Raw genomic sequence first — 10,346 nt, forward strand, 5'->3', positions numbered from 1 at the left:
GTTTCTTCCTCTTTCTTCCACCTGCGTCCCAGGTTGCCAGAATGGGCAATGCTGCTGCAACTGCCTACCCCTTATTTATAGACCCCCACCAATCAGCTGTTTAATGGGGGTCTTGAAATTGGAGAGGGAAGCAGATTGACCACTTCTGCCACCTGTCTGCCTAGCAGGGAGGCAGCAAAAGCAGCCCCAGTCTCCCCCTGATTTAAATACCCCCATGGTTGGTAAGGATGGGGTGCAGACAGGGGGTAGCCTGGGGTGGCAAAAACCCAACACCGCCCCCCCCCCCTCCACCAGTCTGCGGAAAAATTGTCTTCCACAAAACTGGTGCCTGGTGTCAAAAAGGGTTGGGTGTAGGGTTGCCAAGTCCAATTCAAGAAACATCTGGGGACTTTGTGGGTGGAGCCAGGAGACATTGGGGTAGAGTCACAAGCAAAGTTGTGACAAGCACAATTGAACTCCAAAGGGAGTTCTGGCCATCACATTTAAAGGAACTGCACACCTTTTAAATGCCTTCCCTACCTTAGAAATAATGAAAGATAGGGGCACTCTCTTTCAGGGCTCATAGAATTGGACCCCATGGTCCAATCATTTTGAAACATGGAGAGCTTTTTGAGGAGAGTCATTGGATGCTAAGCTGAAAATATGGTGCCTGTACCTCAAAAAACAGCTACTCCAGAGTCCCAGACACCCCCAGATCAATTCCCCTTTATACCCTATGAGAATCGATCTCCACGTAGGGAATAATGAAGTGCCCAGCAGACATTTCCCTCCTCCTCCCCTTTTCTGATGACTCTGAAGGGAGAGACTGACATTTCTACTCACCAGCTGCTGAACTTCCAACTTCTTCAAAGTAACACAGAGCAACCATCCCAAGAGGAAGCCTTTCCAGCAAGTGGAGCCTGAAGCCTCTGGAGGTGGAAAGGCACATGGGGGCTGTGAGGGCAGGGCTTCCCCCCTCCGGCCAGCTGACTGGGAGCGGGAAGGAGCCTAGGAAAGTGGAAGAACCCCCACTGGGACCTGGGGATTGGAAAGCCTAGTTGGGAGCCACTGTTCTAAAGCAAAGTTCTCCTACCATTTTATATTTTTTCTACATACCTGGTATTTGGTAATCACAACAAAAGGCATAAAGGGATAATAGATGGCCACCCATAGGTCTTCAGTATAATATTTTAATGGATGTGTTTCTTGGAACATAAACCAGTTATTAGGGGAGGGACGGTGGCTCAGTGGTAGAGCATCTGCTTGGGAAGCAGAAGGTCCCAGGTTCAATCCCTGGCATCTCCAAAAAAGGGTCCAGGCAAATAGGTGTGAAAAACCTCAGCTTGAGACCCTGGAGAGCCGCTGCCAGTCTGAGAAGACAATACTGACTTTGATGGACCAAGGGTCTGATTCAGTATAAGACAGCTTCATATGTTCATAGGTGGTCGCCTACCCTGCCTACTCCCATGCACTGGCCCTGCAGAAGACACTGTGTCTGGGGCACTGCAGTTGGCTGAGATCAACAGAAGCAATCAACTGGTAATCAGAGGACTGTAAGAAGTTTGACCCTCTGCAGAAAACTTTGTGAGGAGAAAGCCACAGGTTGGAACTCTTCAGAGGGGGTTGTGCAATTGCCTCAGTGCTTCCACTGTCCTGATTTAAATTGTATTGCTGAGAGAGAAACTGCAAGCAACCTTGAGAAGCTGCTAGCTGTAACAAGTATTGGCTAGGATAGACTAGTAAGTTTTTTTGTTTCTGTGTTTCTTGTTTGTCTGTACACCTCTATTTTTTATTCTGTCTTGTAAATAAACTGCATTCTTCTTATATTTTAATTGGGCGGAGTTCTGGTCCTCATTACTAGTCTAATTGGGTGAATTCGCACTAAGTAGCAGACAAAAAGGAATCCTCTATTTTTGTTAATTGGAATTTTTCTCTAAATTAGAAATTCTGGACCCAGAAACATGATATTTTGACATCTCCCACCCTCTTCTCTTTTTCCTTTAAGCTTCTACTGCCCCCTTATTTTTATTCTCCACCACCCCAATTGCACCCAAGGCTACTACTGCCCCCCTGGATTGTTCCAGCGCTCCCCAGGGGGCAATATCGCCCACTTTGGGAAACACTGTTCTAGAGCCTCTCATGATGTGGTGACATCTCTTCTGGTTACATGGACGGAAGTAATAATGCAGGATGTCCCCTTTTATTTTCCCCTGTCACCCTATTAAGTACCAGAGGAGGTGATAGCAGAGACAAATGGTAAGACTAGGATAAAAGATGTTCTAATGATTTTAATATACATTGTTCTAATTTTGTATCGAATTATTTTAATTCTGTTTTTGCCTGCCTTGGGACCGAGATGCTTGGGAGAAAGATGGTCACACAAATATTTTAAATAAATACATAAAAGTGACAATTTTCAAAATGACATTAATTGCACAAAACCCAAAATAGATATCTGAAGTCAACTGGAATATGTTTTCATGAAGCCCAGGTGTCATGAAGTATTCTTTTTAAATTGTTTGTGATTGTTGGTACTATTTGTTTTCATTGGTTTCCAATATCCTGGTTGTAAGCAAAAAATAAAATAAAAATCATCATTTGGCAAAGTCTGACTTAGAAGCCAAATGATGAAACTCAGACACTTTTGTCAGGATGATTTCCCTCCCAAAATGCATGACAAGACCTTCTTCTTCTTTTAAGCTCACAGCAGCAGCTGCTAAGTGCTGATGGCTTTCTGCCCAAAACAACCTGGCACGTGCCACTTCCAATTATTCTTTGGGATAATTAATTTACTAATTAATGTATTTCACAAGTGCTTTCCAAATGCTTTCAGCATTTTACAGTGGTTAGTTGAATTTACTAATTAATGTATTTCACAAGTGCTTTCCAAATGCTTTCAGCATTTTACAGTGGTTAGTTGATTGTAGCTATGTCTCTTTGAGCCAGACTGTGACACTATTACCACTTCAGCCCATATGGAACGACATTTTCCTTCATAACAAGCAAACACACATGCCATGTGCCTAAATAGGTCTCAAATGAAGCAACAGTAAGAATGGAGAAGAGTTGGATGCACAGAGATCCTATCTTACTTTTCAGTATGTCTGTGATATGTCTATTTTTGCACTGATTGGTCAAAACACTATAAGGGCTGGCCAAATGAACTACAGTACTTATTGACTACTTGGCAGAATATTGTCTCCACAGGCATATTTATGTAACAACACGGATTGACTCTTTATGTATGCGAAAAATGGCAACTAAAAATGAATACTGAAGACAGGTCTGGTCCTTACAAACATCCATAATTATAACCCTTATGGATTAGCAGTTACAAATGCTGAAAAAACTGGGTCTTCCACAGTTTATGGAATATACAGACTGAAGCCTCACTACCATGTCTGTGAACAATAGCAGACATCCCAGCAGTGGGTGTAGCCTTTTATTATGCATGTGTGACTCACACACACCATGAATGCTCCCATCTGTGTGGAATATTTGTCAGGATTACATGCCTAATGTGGCTTCTGTTTCTTTGCAACATTCAAGTGTGACAAAGTGACAAAAGACAAAGAGGTAGCTTATGTAAAGTTCTACTGCCTCTTATCCTGTGTTCCTTGTCGGAAAAGAAAGTGTTTATTTTCATTTTTTAAAAAATCTCTCACAGCAATCAATGGGTGAACTGGCTTGATTTGAAATGGGCTAGGCTAAAACAAGTTTATTCCCTAACATTTTAGAAAATAACCCTTTTTTCCTGAGTCAGTCTTGAAATCCAGACTCCAGTGAGAGAATTCAGTCACCTCTCCAATGCTTTCTGTGAATACCCAACCACTCCCATAAACCACTGCACCTTGTCCTGTTGCCTCCCTTCCATACTCAAAAACTTCACTGATACAGGTAATAGCAGCAGCAGGAGGAAGCAAAACTTTTTTTTTCTGCCTCCCTCCCTGGTAGGGTTGCCAGTTTCCAGGTGTGGCCTGGCATTCTCCTGGGGTTATAACTGATCTTCAGACAACAGCAATCAGTTCCCCCTGGAGGAAATGGCAGCTTTGGAACATGGAGTCTGTGGCATCACATCCCCACAGAATGTCTTCCCTTCCCAAACTCCACATTCCTCATGTACCACCCCCAAATATCCAAAAATGTTCCTAGCCAGAGTTGACAAAGTCCTCTTCCCTGGTACTCTGAATGTTATACTTGCCATGACTGAGGTTCCAATGACCTTAGTTTGGAACCAGGCAGACTGGAAACTACATAGCCCAGGATGCTAGTGCATGGGACTCTTGATGACACACATGAGACTGCTGATACTAGCCCAATTCACAAATTATAGTCAATGCACATGCAATCCATATACAGAGTATACTTGTCAAAGATTTCAGGTTTTCACAGCTGGTAACATCATTAGGGTTTGTAGAATCTTTCGGGATCAAGTGCCGTGTTCTACTGGAGAAAGTTTTCCTTCCAGACGTTTCCTTCTCAGCTGCGGAGAACATCTTCAGTGGCGTTGCAGCCGGAGCAAGAAGGTCTGAGCGCCTGCTCCGGCTGCAACGCCACTGAGGATGTTCTCCGCAGCTGAGAACGAAACGTCTGGAAGGAAAATTTTCTCCAGTGGAACACGGCACTTGATCCTGAAAGATTCTACAAACCCTAAAGAGTATACTTGTTTCTTTAAAAATATGTGCATTGAATAATTTCATGTTACATTCAACACATGTATAGTTGAACATGTGATACAAACTCTGCATTTATCCAGGCTCTGGTCCCTGGCTTCAATTGCAAAGTGAATGCTCTGTGGTGCTTCCCTAATAATAAATATATGCACATACATACAAGATGTACATGCATTTACTGTAATATGTGAACAGGGCTGTTGAATCAGGTCACTGCTCTAGCAAGGTCAGCATTGCCTGCTCTGATTAATAAGCTCTCCAAGGTCTTCATCAGAGGTATGTCACACTATTACCTGCTACCTGATCATTTTCACCCAGAGAAGCCAGGCACTGAACCTCAGACCTTATTCATTCAAAGCAGGTGCTCCACCAATAAGCCATGGCCTCTCATCGATGGTATTATCTAGGACTGTGACTATAGTTCCACCATTGTTAGTCAATTGAAGGGTTGAAGATCTTTAAAGAAGATCTGTTAATTGGCTGAAGCACCTTGAGAGAGCAGACTCACTCACCTCCTCCCCCACCCCAGTTCTTATGTACAGTAGCAAATCTGGTGCCCTCTTGTACATCTGGTGCTCTACTTGTACATTTGTAAATAAAGCAAAGACTGCAAAATAGCATAAGCCTCCAGTGTTCTCAGTGTACATAAATGATAGTAAATGTTGACTCTTTAAATGTACATGCTTCAGAAAGACATTTTTGAATGCTGAAAGTCAGGAAGGCCATATTGGAATTGTGGGAAAGTCAGTTCTTACCTTTCTGTAAAATGCTCATTAGTGTAATGTCATGCATCTGGGAAGCCTGATATAACAACATTCATTTAATGCATAGAACTGTTCTCACTCAAATGAGATTTTCTGCCATCACTGGTATATGCCTGAAAGTGGGGAAATTTGTATGTTTCTAGATACTCATGAATTCATTTGGGAAAATTCATACATCAACATTTTTTTTAAAAAAAAAAATTGGATCGTAACTGTAACATGTGAAAAACCTATACTTTTTTTTTTTTTGCCTTCAAGTCATTTCTGACATATGGTGAGCCTGTAAGGTTTTCAAGGTACGAAATATTCAGAGGTGTTTTAAGAACATAACATAAGAGAAGCCATGTTGGATCAGGACAAAGGCCCATCTGTATCACACAGTGGCCAATATATCAGTCATCTACTATTAGCCACTGTGTGTGTGCATATATATATTCGCACACACACACACACAGTGGCTAATAGTCACTGAGGGACTTCTGCTCCATATTTTTATCCAATCCCCTCTTGAAGGCGGCTATGTTTGTAGCCGCCACCACCTCCTGTGGCAGTTTTGCCATTGCCTGCCTCTGTATTGTGACCCTGGTGGTTCAATACTGGCCAAGGCTAACCCTGCTTCCAAGATCTGACAAGATCAGGTTACCCAATGCTATCCAGGTCAGGGCTCTGTACCTTAAACATCCCAATAAAATAAAGTGAAACATCAGAACAGAATAGGCCTGCCTAACCCCATTTGTCCCTCTTTAAAGGTCAGGAAAAAGGAAAGGTCCCCTGTGCAAGCACTAGTAGTTTCCGACTCTGGGGTGACGTTGCTTTCACAAGGTTTTCACAGCAGACTTTTTACAGGGTGGTTTGCCATTGCCTTCCCCAGTCATCTACTCTTTCCCCCCCAGCAAACTGGGTAATCATTCTACCGACCTCGGAAGGATGGAAGGCAGAGTCCACCTTGAGCTGGCTACCTGAAAACCCAGCTTCCACCAGGGATCGAACTCAGGTCCCCCTGGCCACACCCTCAGGCCATCTCAGTGCCCCACCACCAGCAAAACAGATCAGGCTGTGGGATGCAGCATGGAACCATCAAGCAAGAGCTGATATGAGGTGCAATTGCCCGAAGTCTCCTCCTATCCCTTTTACCACCTGCCGAGGCACACCTGCTTATGGCAAGTAGCCAGATTTACTGCCCAAGGGTCTTGTTTTCCACAAACAGAGACTAATTTGGATCCTACAACATCTAGAAACCCAAATAGGTCAAAAGAAAAGCAGAAGGGCTGAACTTTAAGCATTTTTTCTGTGAGGGAAATGGGATGAATTCTGTTTCTTTTGTGAAGCCTGAGCCTTCTAAAAATATTCCTATTTGTCTGCCACAGTTCAGCAAGCAGCCTGATTTGCCAGCTATTAGTATCCAACAGAGAGCATGCATGTAACCTATTTAGCAAAAATGCTCACATGTTTCACAGCGGCACTAGGCTAAAGTGATCAGCTGCTAAGCTCTGTGACTGAGGTGAAGCAGTTTTGTTAACAAAACCAATAAATAGGGAAGGGAGCACAGAAAACTGTTTTCTGGCAACCCCAGAAAACTACGTAAAAGAGAATTGTTTAGGTTGGCATTTTTTAATATAAAGATGATAGGACAGGATTGTAACAGAATGGTTCAGGAGATGTCTTTAAGGAAGGAAACAGGACTATAGACTTTACTCCTGTGTACGGCATGTATTATCCATTGCTATATGTATTAAGCTTGTTCTCAGTGAATTTTATTTCTATTTATTTACAGCTTGTTTACCATGTCATATTTAATGCTTTTCAGGGCTTTTTTTGATCAGGAATGCACTTCCGGCTGGCTTGGTGTCAGGGGTGTGTGGCCTAATATGCAAATGAGTTCCTGCTGGGTTTTTTCCTACAAAAAAGTCCTGATGCTTATGCTTTGTTCAAATTTCTGTAAACCGAGTCCTGTTACATTGCTTATGAAATGTCACATCCTATTGATTGCATTGATGTATGTTATGTAATCTGCCTTGAGTCTCTGTGAGAAAGCCATACTCTAAATTACAGAAATAAATTTATTGCTGGTCATCTGGGAATTCTGCTAGTTGAGGCTTGGCATGTAAATCATTTAAATAAATACTCTAGGAACTTTCTCCTGCAATATAATATCTGCAGTGGACAACATTTGAGAGAAGGGCTTCTGTGTTTAGACCTGTGATCAACCTTCAATGTACTGAATAACCTTAAGCAAAACAATATCACTCAACCTCACTTGAAATGGAAACAACAAAGTTCCTATGTTATTGTTTAAAGATAAATCAGGAAAGGATCAAAAAGAAGTTTCCCATTAAAAAGACCTGTGTAAATTATTTGTAATGTAGAACATAATGGGAAACTGTAAAATGATGAACAGAAGAGAAGGTATAATAAGTTGAGATCAAACATTGCCACTTTAGTATTTTGTTTCTGTGCTGAATACTGATGCTTCTTATCATGTTCTTTTCCTATGCACATTTGACTGCAGGAGTAAAGAAAACCATTTTTGTCTGTTTTGATCCTTGTATGCTGGACTTGCACAAGTTCTGCATTTGAAATATGTTATCATGCTGAAGCCAACACAGAATTTTGGAGCGCTGGCTCTATAATATTTGTACACAAGTTCTACCAGATCATGTGCAGTAAAGAGCAGAATAAGACAAAGAAGCCAGGTTGATCCATTCCTTAGCAGGAGCAGTGTCAGACCAAAACTGCCTGAAACTGATGCACTCTGGCTCACTGATGTAGGGAAGCTTCCCCTTATTGAATAAGACCACCTCTACTGTCTGTTCTGACTGGTAGTGACTGGTAGAAAGGGAGAAATCTTCTCTGAAGATGCCAGGAATTGATCTGAGGATCTTCCATATGCAAAGCAGTTCCTCTAGCACTGAGCCACCTCCTTTTGAGGTGTTCTTGGCTAATGTGGTTGGTATTCTAGCAGTTGCTTTGGCCTGAGCTGGGTTGAAACATATATGCAGAATCCTTGAGTGCTGTTCCTCAGATCACTGGCTTAATACTTGCTAGAGGCTTCAGTCCTGTTTTCCACCATCCTATGTAATCTAATGGAAGATTACCAGAAACTAATACTAAAGAAGAGATCCCTGCCCCCCTGAAAGGGCCCTTATATTTACTCTTCTCAGCAGCCTCACTGACATGGCTGCCAGAGGCCTAGAGGAAATATTCTGCCTAATATCTAATTAAAAATCATGGATCTAGGCAGAGGTTGCCTGTTGGCATTCCTGGCTGAGAGTAGCCTATCTGCCTAAAACCTCCTGAAAATACTAATCAAAGCCCTATTCAGACCCTATAGCTGCCCTACACTCTTTTGGCCATAAAACAAGACTCAGGTATGACAATGAAGAACCAGAAAAATAAGTGGAGGAGATTGGATTTATCTACCACCCTTCACTCAGAGTGGCTTACTCTTGAGTTCCTTTCCCAACAACAGACACCCTGTGAGGTAGGTGGGGCTAGAGAGCCTCCCAGTTTGGCAAAACCTCCTCCACTTCCTAGCATAACTCCATCCATCAGGAACTAGGAAGCCTCTGCTCAGTCCTTTATTAAACTAGCCCAGACTAGAAGCCTCAGCTCACTTTAGGGATACCACAGCATACAGAATAAGGCAGAGGTGTTGAACTCATTTGTTATGAGGGCCAGATCTGACATAAATGAGGTCTTGTTGGGCTAGACCATGAGTGTCATAAAATGTAATGCCAGGTAGTGGAGACATAACCTTTAAAAGGACACAGACAAACACAATTAAAGACTTAAAAAAAAAACTTTAAAGAAAGCATGCTTAAAAGATTAGCACTCTTGCAATATTTTATTTAACTATCTCTGATAACTGAAGGAAGCAAGAGAGAGGGAGAAGGAAGCAGACTTGCTCGCTGACCTTACAGGAGCGCTCTGAGGGCCTGATTAAGCCCCTGGACTGCATGCTTGACACCCCTGATATAAGGCATACCACAGTATAACATGCCCATATTTGGAGTTTTTTCTCCAACTAAAATGTTGACTCCCCTAAATTCATAATCTGGAAATAAGAACCAAGATCCCACATCTGCTGCTGCATGTTTTAAAACCTTTTAATTTTCTTCAGTGAGTTGTTTTTCATCTGAGCGTTGTTCTAAGTTGGGACTTTGGTATACACTTGGCAGTTAGGTCCTGATTTAATTAATTGCCCTGGAGACTAGCGTTTGGCCCAGCACTCAAAGGGAAGATCTGGGTGTTGTGGGTCAACATGAGTAGGGGTGGAATTCTAGCAGGAGCTCCTTTGCATATTAGGCCACACACCCCTGATGTAGCCAGTCCTCAAAGAGCTTATAAAAAAGAGCCTTGTAAGTAGGGTTGCCAAGTCCAATTAAAGAAAAATCTGGGGACTTTGGGGGTAGAGCCAGGAGACTTGGGGGGGTGGAGCCAAGAACAAGGATGTGACAAGCATAATTGAACTCCAAGGGAGTTCTTGCCATCACATTTAAAGAGACAGCACACCTTTTAAAATGCCTTTCTTCCATAGGAAATAATTAAGGATAGGGGCACCATATTTTGGGGCTCATAGAATTGGACCCTCTGGTCCAATCATTTTGAAACTTGGGGGGTATTTTGGGGAGAGGCACTAGATGCTATACTAAAAATTTGATGCCTCTACCTCAAAAAATAGCCCCCCCCCCCCCAGAGCCCCCAATACCCACGGATCAATTTCCTATTATTCCCTATGGGAATCGTTCTCCATAGGGAATAATAGAGTGCCTAGTAGACATTTCCCTCCCCCCCCACGCTTTCTAAAGGAGGGGAGGGCCTCCAAACTAGGGAATCCCCTGCCCCCTCACTCTCACATGCACACACTTACCAGATCTTCCTCCGGACAACTCTACTTCCTGTGAAAACGAAAGCAAAAGAAAGGTAGGGG

The sequence above is a fragment of the Heteronotia binoei genome, chromosome 8 (genome assembly GCF_032191835.1).
Source record: "Heteronotia binoei isolate CCM8104 ecotype False Entrance Well chromosome 8, APGP_CSIRO_Hbin_v1, whole genome shotgun sequence".
Lineage (NCBI taxonomy): Eukaryota > Metazoa > Chordata > Lepidosauria > Squamata > Gekkonidae > Heteronotia > Heteronotia binoei.